Source organism: Echinops telfairi, unplaced genomic scaffold (assembly GCF_000313985.2).
Source record: "Echinops telfairi isolate 266 unplaced genomic scaffold, ASM31398v2 ScPeMD7_7424;HRSCAF=8462, whole genome shotgun sequence".
Classification (NCBI taxonomy): domain Eukaryota; kingdom Metazoa; phylum Chordata; class Mammalia; order Afrosoricida; family Tenrecidae; genus Echinops; species Echinops telfairi.
The window spans coordinates 69180970-69197510 of NW_022111324.1; the positions used below are offsets into that span (position 1 = coordinate 69180970).

The 16541-nt window shown below is 37.4% G+C and overlaps 1 protein-coding gene and 1 pseudogene across 1 annotated transcript in view; both read left to right on the forward strand.

Annotated features, from left to right (window-relative positions):
• MARK1 (microtubule affinity regulating kinase 1) overlaps positions 1-16541 on the forward strand; it is a 160956-nt gene that overhangs the window by 51989 nt on the left and 92426 nt on the right. The window lies entirely within an intron of this gene.
• Positions 8701-9229, forward strand: LOC101642423 (annotated as a pseudogene).

Genomic DNA, 16541 nt, shown 5'->3' on the forward strand with positions numbered 1-16541 from the left:
TGGGACTAACCTCAGAGCACTGGCCCAGGGAACCCATAGGCTCACTGCAATAGGGATGGGTACACACGCGGGTGAACTGGAAATCGACAAATGGGACTTAATGAGAATAAAGCACCTGTGCACCTCGAAAGACTTCACCAAGAGGGTGACAAGACAACCCACTGAATGGGAGAGGATTTTTAGTAATTGTTCTTATATTTAAGCCCTTTTGGTGATGGAGTCCTGGTGGCCTAGTGGGTTACAAGTTAGGGTATGTACTGCAAAGCCAGCAGTTTGAAACCACCAGTCTCCTCTCAGGTGAAAGATGAGATTTTCCGCTCCTGTAAAGAGTTACAGTCTTGAAAACCCTCGGAGGGCAGTTGTACCATGTCTTATAAGATCGCTATGAGTCAGAATGGACTCAATGATTGTGAGTTGTTGAGTTGTTGGAGTTCCTTATGTATTGTATCAGCTCTACGATATCCAAATATTTTCTCCTATTTTGTAGGTTATCTTTCATTTTCTTGGTAATGACTTTGATGCTATAATATTTTTAATATTTATGAAGCCTAATTTATCTGTTTGTTCTTTTGTTGTTCATGCTTTTGTGTGTGACATGGACAAAATACAAGGTCTTGAAGATTTACTTTTCTTCTAAGAGTTTTGTGATTTTAGTTCTTAGATGAGATCATTGACCTATATTGAGGTACTTTTCATATAGTTCTTTGGCCTATGCAAATGCAGTTGTTCCAGCATCATTTGAAACTATACTTTCTCCACTGAATGAACTTCGTACTGCAGTACCAAGAGGTAGTTTGCCCAGCCCTTCCACCTCCCCAGTTTGTAAGTTATCTCTTCACTTTATTGATTAAGTCCTTTGTTAGTCAAGCATTGGTGTCGTATTTAAGAATCCATTGTTAAATACTAAATCTTGAGATATTTCCCAAAGTCTTTTTCTCCTGCATAGGTGATGTTAGTCAAATTATGCTTAGTAATATGATAGATGTTTAATTCTGATAAATTATTTTACTAGAACTTTTTAATGCTACTTGATGTTTGCATATTTCAAGCATTTGGGATAAATGAAGTTGACAAATGTATCTGGTTGTGATAGTTGCATAATCTGGTGTCATCTTGAGACTACTAAGGGTGACGGGGCGGAATGTAGCCTGTCACTCAGGTCACAGCTTGATGACCTCATTTGGAGGTGCTACGGACATAAATAGCTCACTGTAGGCCAGACCCACACTTTCTGTGAGACATTCTTGATGACAAGCCACATGGAGCTACACTGATGGAGCCAGAGCCCTTGAGCGGGAGGAGCCACGTGGATACCCCTGGCAGCACTGACATGCTTCCACCACTACTGTATCCACAAGATTTTCCACTCACTGGCCTGTGATCTATCTGCATTGGGAAGGAATTGCATGTGTTGTGTGAGTCTCTTGAGGAATTTATAGACTGGTATCAGACATATGGGCTAATAATGGACTTATGGATTCGATCTGGACTGGGCTGGGCTGTTTTCTCAATATACAATTACTCTTTGATATAAAGTTCTCTATTATACACTTATGAGTGACTCTGGATTTGTTTCTCTAGTCTACCCAGATTAACGCACTGGTCTTATCTAGGTGGAAGTGAGAAAAGAAAGCTAATAAACACTAATTAAATGCATGAACACTAATTGAAAGGTAACAGGGGAGTGAGCTGTCAAGTAGGACAAAGTTAGCCTCACTCTGAAGAGACTTTTTTTCTCCAAGAGGCCACACACAGAGAAAGCCTTTACCAGGAGCCGCAGTAGTCTAACTCAGTTCTCTCTGTAGATGTTTTTCTGTTGTAGACAGAGTCAGGAAATACATTTTGGTAAGATTTAAAAGCATGAGTTCATTCTGATAACTTCTACTTAAAATTTAACATACAAGATTTACTTTGATCTTGTGATATTTTTCATAACGTAAGCATATCATTACTTATTTGCTTTATCTTAGAGTTATATATGCATATATAAAACATACAGTCTCAAGATGATATCTAACTATTATCAGTAAGACTACTGAAAGATAATTAAGAGTTCTTTTGATTAAAATTATACAAGGATAAGTCAATAAGTATTTCTAAAAAATCATAGACACCTTTATTAAACAAAAGATGAAGCTGTTGCTTCTCGACATACTCTTCACTTACGTCTGTGTACTTCTAAAGGTAGTGTTATACCTCTCAAACCTTTCTCTGGAGAATTCCGATTTATACCACATTAAGATGGGAGTTTTTTTACATCCTCAAGGAACTCAAATTGTGAACAGATAGAATTTTGAAGGGTCAAGTTAAGGTATGGATAGTTGATGGAGTAAGGTTTGCTACTTAAATTCTCATGCGACAGCCCTTGTTACCCTTGAAGAATGAGCAGGTGCATTGTTTTCATAGGGAAAAAAATCTTTGGTGCATCTTGCCTTGCCTCTTTTTCACCAATACAGCTTTCACTTTTCCTAAAACTTCTTCCTAATAAACCCCTGTGATCATCCTGTGCCTTTGTGAAACTTTATCATAACCTTCTCAGCTGACCTCTGCTTTAAATTTAACTGACACAGTAGATCCTCCTTGAAGCCACTGTTAGATTCAACCTTTATTTTGGAAGCCACCCTAATGAGACCAAGACAACTACATTACTGAGAGAACTTGTCAGTAACCCATCCACTGGTTACTGAGACATACTGAAACATATTTTGTGTAAAGTCAGCTTATGCATGCATGAACTGAAACCCTAGAAACATTTTTCCTTCTCATAATTGTATTAAGGATAAATCAAACCAAACCCAAACAAAACAAACTCACTGCCATCGAGTTGATTCCAACTCACAGTGACCTCTGTAGGGTAGAGTAGAACTGCTTCTTCGGGATTCCGAGGCTGTAAATCTTTCTGGGAGCAAGAAGCCTCATCTTTCTCCCTTGGAATGGCTAGTGGGTTTGAACTGCAGCCTAATGTTTAACTCACTCTACACCCATAGTGGTTCTAAACTCTCTTAGAATGATTTTCTTTCTCTTTCCCTAATTATAACAGGAAATTAAGTTAAGTTCCTGTGTTTTAATTTTAAATGTTAAAAGATTATATTTTCTTTTATTTTTGAATGTTAAAATATTTATGAGCTCTAAATTGAAACTATAATCAGTGGTCAGAGATATCTTACTTCCTTCTCTAGGCCCTCAATCCTTTTTCTTTTTGCATTTACTAATCAAATAGGTATATATGTTGTAGAGAAGATTTTTCTAAAGCGCTGTTCCACATATTCTGGAGTAATTCATCCTCGTAGTATTCTCTTCATCTAGTCATCCTGATCCACCTACCCTACCCAGTGTGTGTGCTTTGGTACTCTGTTGGAAGCTTTTGCATATAGTACCTGCCTTGAATGAGGACTTTCATCTTGGTGTGCTACTTACTGAAGAACAATGTAGGCACATTCTCCTTGATTTACCTTCCTGTTAAGTGGAGATAGAACTTGAGCTGACAGCTGGGATAGAAGTGGTTCGTTGTCTCTTCAGCTGTTTACCAGCTTGAAAGTAAGGTGATAGAGCTTGTCATGTACTTTGGGATAGATGGAATACGATAGCCTCACTAAAGTGTATTTTCATAGAACAGTTTTACTGAGTATGAGCATCTTTGGGTCACATCTAGCCCATGTGTGGTGCAGTGTACCTTGGATTTTGTTGTTGCTAGCAAAAGCAGATTCGCCACCTGTGGTAGATATGTAGCCATTTGTCAATTTGAGGATTAAAAGTGTAGGGGAGGAATCTAGCTTGTCAATCAGATCATAGCCAATGAGGCCTCTGTTTGGGCATGGCCTTCTCCTGAGAATTCTGGGAAATCCAGTACTTCCTCCTTGGAGGCGGGAGACACTTCTCTCTCTGCCACTCCCTGGGAGACACAGCAGCTGACAAGACACATGGATCCACCCTGATGCAGAGACCCCTGCCAGCGCTGAGATGTTTCCAGTGCCACCGGATCCAAAACCTTTCTACCCACTGGTCTGTGATCTTCTACATTCGGTGTCGTTGCATGTGTTTCGTGAGTCTGAAGAGGACTTTTAGATTGGTATCGGACATATGGGCTAATATCGGACTTACGGACTTGGTCTGGACTAGGCTGGGATGTTTTCTCAATGTTCAATGCTCTTGTATATAAATCTCTTTCTTATACACATATGTGTGTCCATGGATTTGTTTCTCTACTCTACCCAGACTAACACACCATCCTCTTGTCAGGAGCCGTGGTGGTGGTGTGGTTACACATTGGGCTGCTAACTGCATGATCAGCAGTTTGAAACCACTAGTCTCTCCATGTGAGAAAGAGGAGGCTTTCGGCTTCTAAAAAGATTGATAGCCTTGCAAACCCATAGGACAGTTATGCCCTGTCCTATAGAGTGAGTCCTATGAGTTAGAATTGACTTGATGGCACGGAGTTGGGGGTGGGGAGGGGTGGTTTTTGACTTTCTTTTTTTTAAAACCTCGAGGTTGGCAGTTTAAACCCACCTGTCCACTATCGGCTATGGTAAAATAAGACAGTGATATGCTCCAATAAAGATTACAACCCAAGACACACTATGGGACAGTGGTAGTCTGTCATTTTATGAGTAACATTATAAAAAACTTGGAAAAATTCCATTATCTTTTTAATTCTATTTTTCTGTGAAGCCTGTAGGGTCACTTTGAGTTGAAATTGACACCATAGGACTTAACAATTGGTGTAACAGTTGGTGGGGGTATTCCAATATTGTTTAAATTGCAATTCTCTGTTTATATGCTGTTAAGTACCTTTTTAAAAAAATCATTTTGGGGTGAGCACTTACACATATCATAATATTCCATAGTTTAGTCACATCAAGCAGTATTGCACAATTGCTACCACATTTAGTTTCAAAACATTTTCTTTCTTTAACTCCGTTTTATCAGCTCCCCTTTATCCCCTCCCTCCCCTCCCCTACCCCCCAGGAACCTTTTAATTAATTTATTTATTTTTGTTGTATCTTACACCATCCAATATGTGCATTCACATACATTGCTGTTGTTCACTCCCCTCGAATGGGGTTATACACTCATCAGTGCTATCAGTTCCCCACCCTTCTCTCTTCCTGCACCCTCAGAGAATCATTACTCCTATTACTGTTTCTGAAGAGTTATCTATCTTGGCTTTCATGTATCTAACGGTCTTCAGTATACAAATGAACATATGCAAGTCTAACACCATTAAGAAGGTAAAATAGATAAGAACTATAATGGTAAGGGAAGGAAATATTAAAGAACTAGAGGATACTTGTGTGGTTCATCAGTGCTATACTGCACCCTGGATTTATCATCCCTTCCATGTGACCCTGCTGAGAGGGACTGTCCAATTACCTTAAAGGTGGGTTTGGGGTCTCCACTACACCCATGCTCCTTCACATAGATTTGGTTACTTGTTTTTGAACTTCTGATACCTATTCCTGTCAACACCTCATTAGGTTGGTGTGCTTCTTGCTTGTTCCTTGCTAGATGGCCACTTGTTTAACTTCAGGTCTTTAAGACGCCAAACACTATGTCTTTTAATAGCCAGGCATCACCAGCTTTCTTCACCACATTAGCTTATGCACCCATTTTTGTCTTCCGCAATCATGTTGGGAAGGTGAGGATCATACAGTGCCACATTTTTGGCACAAACCATTCTTGTACTGAGGTAAGATTTAAATAGAGGCCTAAAGTCTATCTTTCCTTGTTGTATGAGAAGGGTACCCCCCCAAAAATTACTGAATTTTTTTTCAAAGTTATGTATTTAAATTTTTTTAAAAAACAACCTTATCACCTTCAAAGTACTCTGTATTACACTTAATACATTTGTAAAATCTGCTTAATCCATTATTGGAAACATTTTTCAAACTCATCTCTTTGGATTGCTGACAGTACCTCCCTAGTTTTTTTTTTCACCATTGTTAAATCACTGTCCTTTCATGACCCTCTTCATTTGCAGAAACAATAAGAAGTCTCGCAGAGGGAGGTCAGGTGAATAAGGTGTGTGGGGTAAGAGGCATACTTAGATCTTCTCTGATTTGTTCTATCAGTTTCATAGTTTACCTCATATTGATTCCTGTACATGGTTTTTTTATTTATACCTAAATATGTTATTTTGGTAATTGTTCATTAAGATGATGTTGTATCTTGGATTCTGCTACTTTTTATAATCAAGAGGGGGTTTTGGGCCAATCTCGCCATTTAAAAATTTTTACAACCAGATAATCTGTATATCTCGTATTTTCTTTCCAATCAGTACACCTTTTAAATTTCTTTTCTGATCTTATATTACTTAGTACATCCAGAATGATGATAAATAGTAGTGGTGAGAGAAGACATCTTTATCTAGCTTCTGATCTAGGAAGAAATCATCTGGTTTCTCACCATTAAATATGAGGTTTTTTGGTAGATGTTCTTTATCAAATTGAAGCAATTCTATAGCTTTAGTTTGCGGAGAGGTTTTAATCATCATCGGGTGTTGGGTTTTGACAATGTCTCTTCTGCATTACTGATAAGATCTTATAATTTTTCTTCTTTAGCCTGTTGATATGATGGTTTACACATTGAATTTCAAATGTTGAACCAGTCTTGCATACCTAGAGCAAATCCCAGTTGCTTGGTATATGTAATTATTTGTATATACTGTGTTGTTGGATTTAATTTGCTAATATTTATTGAGGACTTTGTACATCTCTGTTTATGACAGATATTAGTTTACAGTTATCCTTTTTTCATTTTTTTTGCAATGTCTTTGGCTGATTTTCGTATTAGGCTAATGTTGGCTTAATATATATTGTGTTAGGCAGTATTCCTTTTGCCTCTGTCGTTGTTAGCATTTCTTCCTTAAATGTTTGGTAGTCTTTACCTGTGGAACCAGCTGGACTAAGTTCTTTCTGTTGAAAGCTATTAATTGATTCAATTATTTTATAGTTATAGACATATTCAGATGATATATTTCTATTTCTTTGAGTTTCAGAAATTTGTGTCCTCTAAGAAATTGGTTCATTTCCTGTAAGTTATCAAATATCAAATTTTTATGATCAATTCAGTTGTCAGTTATCAAATTTTTAAGTTTGTAGAGTTGTCCATAATCTTTTATTGTCATTTTAATGTTCATAAAATCAGTAGTGAGAGCCCTTCTTTCATTTCTGAAATTAGTAATTTATTTCTTCTGTCTTTTTATTATAAGTAGCCTGTCTATATGTTTACTAATTTTACTGCTTTTTAAAAATTACCAACTTTTGGTTTTATTGATTGTTCTCTACTGCTTTCCTGTTTTACATTTAATCATTTTCTGCTTTGATTGGGTGTAATAAATAATGTTGATTTGTTTGCTTTTTCCTACTTTGAGTTTAATTTTCTCTTCCTTAACTTGTTTCCTGAAGTGGAAATCTAAATCACTGATATAATTCTTTCTTCTTTTATAATATATCCATTCATATGTTTTTGCAGTACCCTACACATTTTTATCTTGTTTAAAGCACTGAAAAACTTCTCTTGAGACTTACCTGATTTATGCATAAATGTGTATTTTTTATATATGAATGTCTTACCTAGCTTCTTGTTATTGATTTCTAGTTTCCTAGTATTGATTTCCATTTTAATCCCATTATGGTTTGAAAACATATTTTAATTTATAATCTTTTTAAATTTGTTAAGATGTTTTTAATGGCTGAGAATGTGATCTCACTTGGTAAATATTCCATATCAGCTTGAGAAGAATGTGCCCTTTACTGTTGTTGAGTCAAGTGTTCTATAGCTGTAAATAATGTCTTAGAAAGGAATCTGGGGGGTGGGGGGAGGGATTACCGTATATACTCTAGTATAAGCTGACCTGAATATCAGCTGAGGCACCTAATTTTACCACTAAACAAAATAATAATTTATAAATTATCAAGGGTTCCTGAGGGTAGGGGAGCAGTGAGGGAGGGGGTAAAATGAGGAGCTGATGCCAGGGGCTTAAGTGGAGAGCAAATGTTTTGAGAGTGATGAGGGCAATGATTATACAAATGTGCTTTACACTATTGATGTATGTGTGGATTGTGATAAGAGTTGTATGAGCCCCTCATAAAATGATTTTTTTTAATGTGCTGAAAAACTCGGCTTATACACGAGTATATACTGTACTCTTTAAATAGGGGTATGGGCACCCACAGAGTACTATACTTACATTCCATGGGTCAGAGCTTTGTCATCTAGCTAAACCAGTAGAAGGAGAGGGTAAAGAAGAAAACTCAGAATGATTGAAACTTTTGCTTTAGATATGTAGAAATCTAAGCAAGTAAAATAAAGTTGCTGCAATATTAGTTTCTGGGGGGGAAATTTTTCTTAAGAGTACCATATGGATCAACCATTGCACACTTCAATATTTAATCAAGATGCATGAAATTTTGCATCCCTACAAAGACTTATTTATCATAGTGAAAACTAGAAAAATCCAACTGGCTGTCAAATGGTGGATTAGATACACAGATTCTGACATTTCCATAGAAATATTATCTAATGGGATAATATCCCGTGATAAAAAGGAAATGAACTATGATACATGGCAAAAGCATAGAGTCTCTAAATTATTGTTAAGTCTTAACTAGATATAAAAAGTTATGTATGGGGCCCCTGCTGGCAGGACGCTGGCATTTCCCCACGTGCAGTGTGAGCCTGAGGACATCATGCTCTGGGGATATGGGGGGCTCTGTGACTCACACCATCAGGAACTTCAATTTAGAGAACTGAGCGGAATGTGAAATCAGCAAGCTGAAACCCTCCCTGGCTCCCAAGCATCCCTCCACCAGGAACCTGTTTTAAGAGGAGATGAGCCGCCATGCAGAAATTAAGGAAGAAATTGCTAGAAAAGATCACAAACTACTTTCATTATTAAAAAATGTTTATGTTGATTCCAAAGATCCTGTGTCTTCTATTCAGGTGAACGATGGTAGAACGCATCAAGAACTCAAGGAGTTCAGATTGCCAAAAGGTTCTCATCCCTTAGATACCTTGGATCTTGTGAACATTCCCAAGGGCAAAGTGTCCATTGTGGTGGCAGTGACGCTTCTCAACATTCATAAACTCCATCCAGACATGTGGACTGTTGAGGAAATAGCACAAGAATACCACCTAGACCTGAAAGATGCAAATTCCCTTCTCAGACTTTGTTACTTTTGAAGTGAAAGTCTTTCATCCTAAAGATAGGAAGGCCTTACCCCTGGAATGAAGAAAATCATGAAGTTATTCTTCCTGTCTACCCTCACCCCCTTTTCTTACTTATTTCAACATTTTTAGCATATTAGCTTATATGAACGGCTGAACATTTACAACTCTCTTGAAAGCATGCTATTTATTCGTTTCTGCTGACTTCTTAAGATTTCTGGGAGAATGCGTTTTCTGTTCTTTTGACTTTAATTTGATTTAAGTATATGATTATATGTGTCAGCATGACAATCGATGTAATATCCATAAATTATAAGAAATATGTTATCTTAGACACATAGCAGCTTTTAATTTGGTCGTGTTCTCTCAAGGGGTATCTTGAATCCCTCACCATCTCACTTTAGTTTAGGTGGCTAGTGAAAGTAGGGAGACTTGACTGACTGTTAAGTCCTTTCTTTTTTTAATCATTTTGTTGGGTGCTCTTACGGCTCTTACAACAATGCAATACATCCATTGTGCTAAGCAGGACCTTTCTAGAGGAAAGAATATCTAACTGTAAGGTAGAATAAAAGTATTTTCTAAATTAAGGCAGTTGGGATAACAATGGAAAAAGTTTTCATAACTACTTCAGAAATACATAGAAGGTTTCCTTTGAGATTAGCTTGGAATAACAATCTTCAAAATTAGAAACAATAAAACTAAAATCAAGAAATTAAAAAAATAAAGTTATATATGGTAGGATCCATTTCTGTAACATTCCAGGAAAGATAAGGAGCCCACGAAAGTTGTTTGGGTTTTCTATCTTAATTTTGATGGTGGTTTCTTATGTATGATTGTATACATTTATCACACCTTATTTAATTATACAATTAAATTTGGTGAATTTTACATATGTAAATTATACTACTATGAAGCTGACAGAATGAAAGTTTAATGAGAAGAAACATGTTACTTGAATAGTATTTGCAGTCATAATAACATAAACTGGCTACTTATGAACTCGGGATTTTATTATGTCACATTAGGATTGTGAGAAAGGGGGAAGAGTGACCAAATTTAAAATCGTAATCCTAATCAACCCAGGTAGAAAATAAAGAATATCTAAAACTGACAAGCCAGGAGTTAGCATTGGAACTGTTTTGTCTGGAGATAGCTAGCAAACATTAGAAGAATAAAGCAAAGCTGTGTCGAGCTCCTTGCAGTCTGGCAGGGTGGTACAATGAACAATTATTTTTTCAGTAGCCTAGTAGAGTTACTTGATGTTTTGATCATGTGCATGAGAATTAATTTAAAATGTGAACAGTGTATTGCAGAGATAGCAAAAGAAAAACCAATAATGGACACTTGAACCTAGCTTGGTTGAGGTGGGGAGAGGAATGTCTGATATGATGGATAGTTTTTCCTGAGAGACTCTAGGTCAGAAGTTAATGCAGAGAAAAGAAGACAGGACACTAATGTGTTAACTAGATGACTCTCTCAGAATTTAATTGATAAAGATTTTTCCTTCTCTTGCAACTTTATTGAACTCAAGTGGTTCTTAGAACAAATTTTTATTGATCTTATTTATTGATTTACTTGCCTTTTGTGGCTCATATTTATGCTGACTGCAGAAAGACGATACAAATGTATCTTTTCCCTATATAGTCTTTTTCTTTGACGCAACCAATTATTGTTTTAGTATTCCTTTTTAATTCCTCTATTGGCTTGTAACCTATACCAATTTGCATTTCTTCAATAATTGCCCTGGAAATTGCAGAATGCATGCGTATCAAACTAGTCTGTATAGAGTTCATATTGTACAAGTGCAGATAAAATGTGAAAATCTTGTGTTTGAGTTCTCATGTTGTCTCTACTTTTTTTCACAAAACAATCATCATATGTCATAAGTTATACAACATAGTGCTTCAATATTTCCTTTAAGCAGTGTTACATCTTTAAAAGAAATTGAGAGATTAAAATATATATTCCATATTTACTATTTTTAGCACTTTTACTCCTTTGTGTAGAATTATGTTGCTATATCCAATCATTAGTCTTCAGTTTAAACAACTTCCTTTAGCATTTTGTATATCAGATGCCTTTCAGGTTTTTGTTTACCCATTGTTCAGTTATATACTTTCAGGTTTTGTTTATTCAGAAATGTGTTTATTTTGCTTTCTTTCTTAAAGAATATTTTTATTGGTTAAAACAAATCTTGAAATGTAAAATTTCCATACAGATAATGGTAGCGATTGATTAACATGGTGAGTATTTCTTAAAAATAAGTTATTTCAGGTACTGTATGGTAAGAATAGAAAAATCTAAATGCCCTGGTTGTGCCATGATTCAAGCTCTCTCGACTGCTTATCCAAAAGGTAGGCGGTTCACACCAGGGCACTAGCTGCTGAGAGGGAAGAAGAGGTGACGGTTTACTTCCATAGATTTACAGTTTTGGAAACATGGTGGGTTACTCTGCCCAACAGGTTGCTAGGAGTCAGAGTCAACTTGATGGCAGTGACTTTGGCTTAATAATGGTACATTATTATTATTTTAAAATTAATTGATATATTTTAAAATTTGGGGTCACTTTTGTTTTCTCTACATCACTTTAAAGATGTTGTTCTATAATCCTCTGACCTCCATTGTTTCTGATAAGACATTGGCTGACATTTTTGTTTACTGCTATATCTGCAACATGCTTTCTTTTTCAGACTCTTTGAAGGGTTTTTTTTTTACATGTATTTTAGCAGCTTAATTATCATGTGCTTTCTTTTGATTTTCTTTGTATATATCCTGCGTGAAGTTCATTGTTTGGGGCAACTTTTTCACCATGATAATTTCAATTTTTGCCCTGTCTCCTATCTGGGGCTCCATTTATGTATGTTAGTTTGTGCGATTTTGACCCCCTGGCTATAGAAATTTTTTTTCAGCCTTCTTTTTTATCAGTTCTTTAGACTGGATAGATTTTTCTCTTCAAATTCATTGGCCCTTTTTACATTTGCCATCTACTCTAAATCCACTCAGTGATGATTTTGTTTAGATATTTCAGCGATTGGATTATCTTTTGGTGTACTTCTGTTGATTTCTTTTTCTCTTGACAAAGGGCCACATTAGCCTGTTCCTTCAGTATCTTATAATTTTGATTATCTACTGGACGTTGTTGATGATGCTCTTGTTAAGAAGTAATAAAAAATAAATCAAAGAAATTAAAACATGTTTCATTCTATGCAGTCACTTTATATGCATATAGGAAGATCATTTTTTTTCTGAAAGCAAGTGGCTCAAAGTAGATTATTTACAATTGTAAAAATAAATAAATAAATAAACCTTCCAATTAGCTCAAAACAAAAAGTTATATACACTGAATACTTTATAATTTATTACTTGAGTCGCAGACTTATGCCTGAAGGAATACTGAGAAAGATATGCTCTCAAGGATTGAAGAATTTACAGAACCTTAAATATATATATATTTTTTTCCTTAAGGAATTCAAGTTTCCTTGATGATGAAATGCCTAATGCTAAAAATCATCTCTTGAAAAGGTGGCCCTTCACCCACCTGCAACCCCAGGGACCTCTCTTTTTAATTATATCATGATTTAATGTGTTTATTGTTGACTACCTTTTTCTGACCAGGAAAGACAGATTTACTGATTAGCTTCTCCTGAAAAGTAAGTCTCCTTTTACAGGTTGATTCTGGCTTTCCTCCCACCCCCAGCTAATTTTCAGTCTCATGGGTGAGAAAAAAAATCTTTAAAATCTAAGTAAGATATGTGTTATTAATTTTTTTCTTTCACACTATATAGAAACTATGAATTGTGTTATCATCCTCTGAAGTAGTGTTTTTTGCTTCAGCAGACAGTTAAATTGACTTGACACAACTTTAAATTTCGTTTTTCTTGTGGTTGGCAACAGGCCAAATCTTCATTTTTTTTTTTTTTTAACTCTTCTGTCTCTTTCTAACCCAGAGGTTCTCTGGTTTGCTTTGGGTTTGTTGAACTTCTTGAGCTCTAACTGGGATAATCTAGGGAGGGATTCTTTTTCCATGTATTTATCCATGTCTTCCGTTTTTTTGAATTCATTAGAATACTGTTTTTTGTTTTGTTTTTTTTTTAGAATACCGTCTTTCATAGTACTTTGTGATTATCCTTTTAATCCTATTGGGGTCCATTGTAGTTTTCCCTGTTTCATCCCTCATCCTCACTATTGATGTTTGCTTCCAAGCCTATAAAATCTTTATGGAAACAGATACATCTTTCTTCTGCAGAGTAACTGGCAGATTTCAACCATCAACCTTTCAGTTAGCCACCAAGCTTAGTAGTACATTTAATCCTATTAATTTAGCTGTTGAGTGTCTACTTTTTGTCTAAAACCCCATATTAAATAACTATGGGGTTTAGGAACTTTAGATCTTACAGTGAAAAGAGACCATGAACAAATGCTTGGAAGCTAAGTTGATGATTCTCATAGTGAAAGTTTTTACTGGATATAAAGATAGCAACAGAAGAGTAATCATTCAACTCTGCTTAATGAAAAGGCACAGAAAGGTTTGTGAGAACGAGAGATTCAAATTAAACATTGAAGGATGAACCAGCCAGCATTATTCAGATAGAGATACAGTATTTGTGGGAAATAGTGTAGCAATCTAACTCTTAAAAATTGAGAATAATTAGAATCTCTTATTTGCTTAGGTAATAGAGAAGTCTGTCAGTGAATAACTTTGTATTTGCCTCCTTCTTGCATTATTTATGAAGTAGTTTTCAAACGTTGGCACGCATCAAAACCAGCCAGAGAAAGCTTGTTAAAGCACAGATTGCTGGGCTCTAATTCCAGTTTCTCTGGTTTAGTAGATCTGGAACCAGCTCAAAGACTTAACATTTCTAACAAGCTTCTAGGTGATGTTGTGGGTACTGGTCCAGGGACCACACTTTGTGAACCACTGATTTATTGGTTAAAAAGTTTCCTATGAGCCTGGCAGCCTGCAATATGTTAAGAATATGAAGATTACTTAAAGGCTTGAAAGTAAACTGTGGTATGAGGTGGGGTGCCAACCCCCCACCGCTAGTCTCAGGTTCAGTAAGCACAATTGCACGGTTGAGATATATAAATATTAAAGTCATTGAGAGCACGAGAGATAAAAGAGATATTGCAATAATGGAGTCAGACACATTTCTTGGTAGCATGCTCACCTCAGCCCTGCTTGGTGGTCCATGTGGAGAGAGGGGGAAGGGAAGGAGGACAAGGGGAAAGGGAAACAGAGGATGGGAGAGGAGAGGGGGAAGAGAGACCAGCGAGAGAGACCTCTATTGCTAACCCGGGCTTATATACCTTTTGGGGCCATGAAAGCCGACTAATTACAGGTAAAGACATGCGTCACAGGAAGGGGTTGCACTATAGGTTATACGGTAAGGGAAGGGGATGGTCTAGGGGCATACACGCAATAGGAAGAGGAGGGGTTGGGGGTATACATGTGACAAGATGGGTGGATCCTAGATTCACTGAGTGGGTTTGATCTGTTCTCTGGATCTCCATAGGAACCATTATCAGTAGGGTGTGAAGCGCACCTACAGGAACCAAGCTAATGGTTGCAAGCCTTAGCCCATTGTCCCCAGCAGCAGGGAGCAGGCCCACCCCTTGGTCTGGTGACTGTCTTCAGGGAGGATATCTGTAAGCATCTGACCTACCCCCACAGTAAACAAGCAGCCATCTAGCTCAGAAGCAGCAAAGCTCACATGGAAGAAGAGCACACCAGCCTGTGTGATCACGAGGTGTCAAGGGATCAGGTATCAGGCATCATCAGAACAAAAAATCATATCATTGTGAATGAGAGGGAGAGCTGAGTGGAGACCCAACGCCCATCTGTTGGCCACTGGAGATCCCCTTACAGAAGGGTCTCTGGAGGAGACGAGCCAGTCAGGGTGCGATGTAGCAACCATGAAAAACACAACTTTCCTCTAGTTCCTAAATGCTTCCCACCCCACCCCGCCCCCACTATCATGATCCGAATTCTACCTTGCAAGTCTGGCTAGACGAGAGGATGTACACTGGTACAGATAGGAACTGGAAATCCAGGGAATCCAGGGCAGATGATCCCTTCAGGACTAGTGGTGAGAGTGGTGATACTGTGAGGGTGGAGGGAGGGGGAGTGGAAAGGGGGAACAGATTACAAGGATCTAATCTACATATAACCTCCTCCCTGGGGGACAGACAAGAGAAAAGTGGTGAAGGCAGACCTCAGGCAGTGTAAGATATGACAAAATAATAATTTATAAATTATCAAGGGTTCATGAAGGAAGGGGTAGTGGGGAGGGGAAAAATGTGGAGCTGATGCCAGGGGCTTAAGTAGAGTGCAAATGTTTTGAGAATGATGAGGGCAATGAATGTACAAATGTGCATTACACAATTGATGTATGTATGGATTGTGATAAGAGTTGTATGAGCCCCTAATAAAATTATTAATAAAAAAGAATATGAATTAAAGAAATCATCCCTGAACTCAAATAGTTCATGGTAGGTTGGCAGAGACAGAAAAGTAAATATATAATGCTAGTACAGTGTGGTGGGTGCTGGGATTCGTGGAAATACAGGTTCCTCTGAGAAGCACCCACAGGGGCATCCAATTCTGGACTGCAGGTATGTGTAAGACCCAGAGAAAGACCTACTAGGCCCTTACTCCTGAGTTTTAAAAATAATGTAAGCAAACAGAAATGAGTAACAAATTGTGGGTTACATGACTAGCAAATAGATATGTTTCTCCTGTAAGATTCAGTTTTTTTTTCTCCCACCAAAAACTGCTATAAATTTTGTATATGCCAGAAAGCAGGCAAAACTAGAGAGTAGCTGACTTTTTTTGAGTTCGTGAGACGAACACAACAGATCAGGCAGCATGGGAATCTAGGTGCTCCATTCACAGGTAAATAGGAGCAGGTGCTCATTGTAATTTTAGGTGAGGATGAGACAGACGAAGCGAGGTCTTGTCTCCGAACAGCAGTGAAGAGGGCTGCAGGGGAAGTTCAGCCCTGCCCCTGGACAGCATTGTGCTCTCCTGTGGGCATGGGAAGCTGAGTGAGGGAGTTGCGCAGGAATGGATTGTTAGGTACACCCAAAGCAGGTAGCTTCTTTATTAGTAGGCTGAATTATATGTCCCACAAATGGTAGAGTGAACATGACAAGTGGCCAGAATCCTTTAGGGAAAATACAGTATTGCATTCCGACCTTGTTTGTGTGGCAGTAAAGCGTTTCTGTCCTTTTAATAAAGAAGTCCTGGACTGTGTTGTCATCTCAAATGTGAGGCAGCCGCTTTTTTTTTTTTAAATCAATTTATTGGGGCTCATACAATTCATCACAATACATAGATCAATTGTATAAAACACATCTATACATTTGTTGCCCTCATT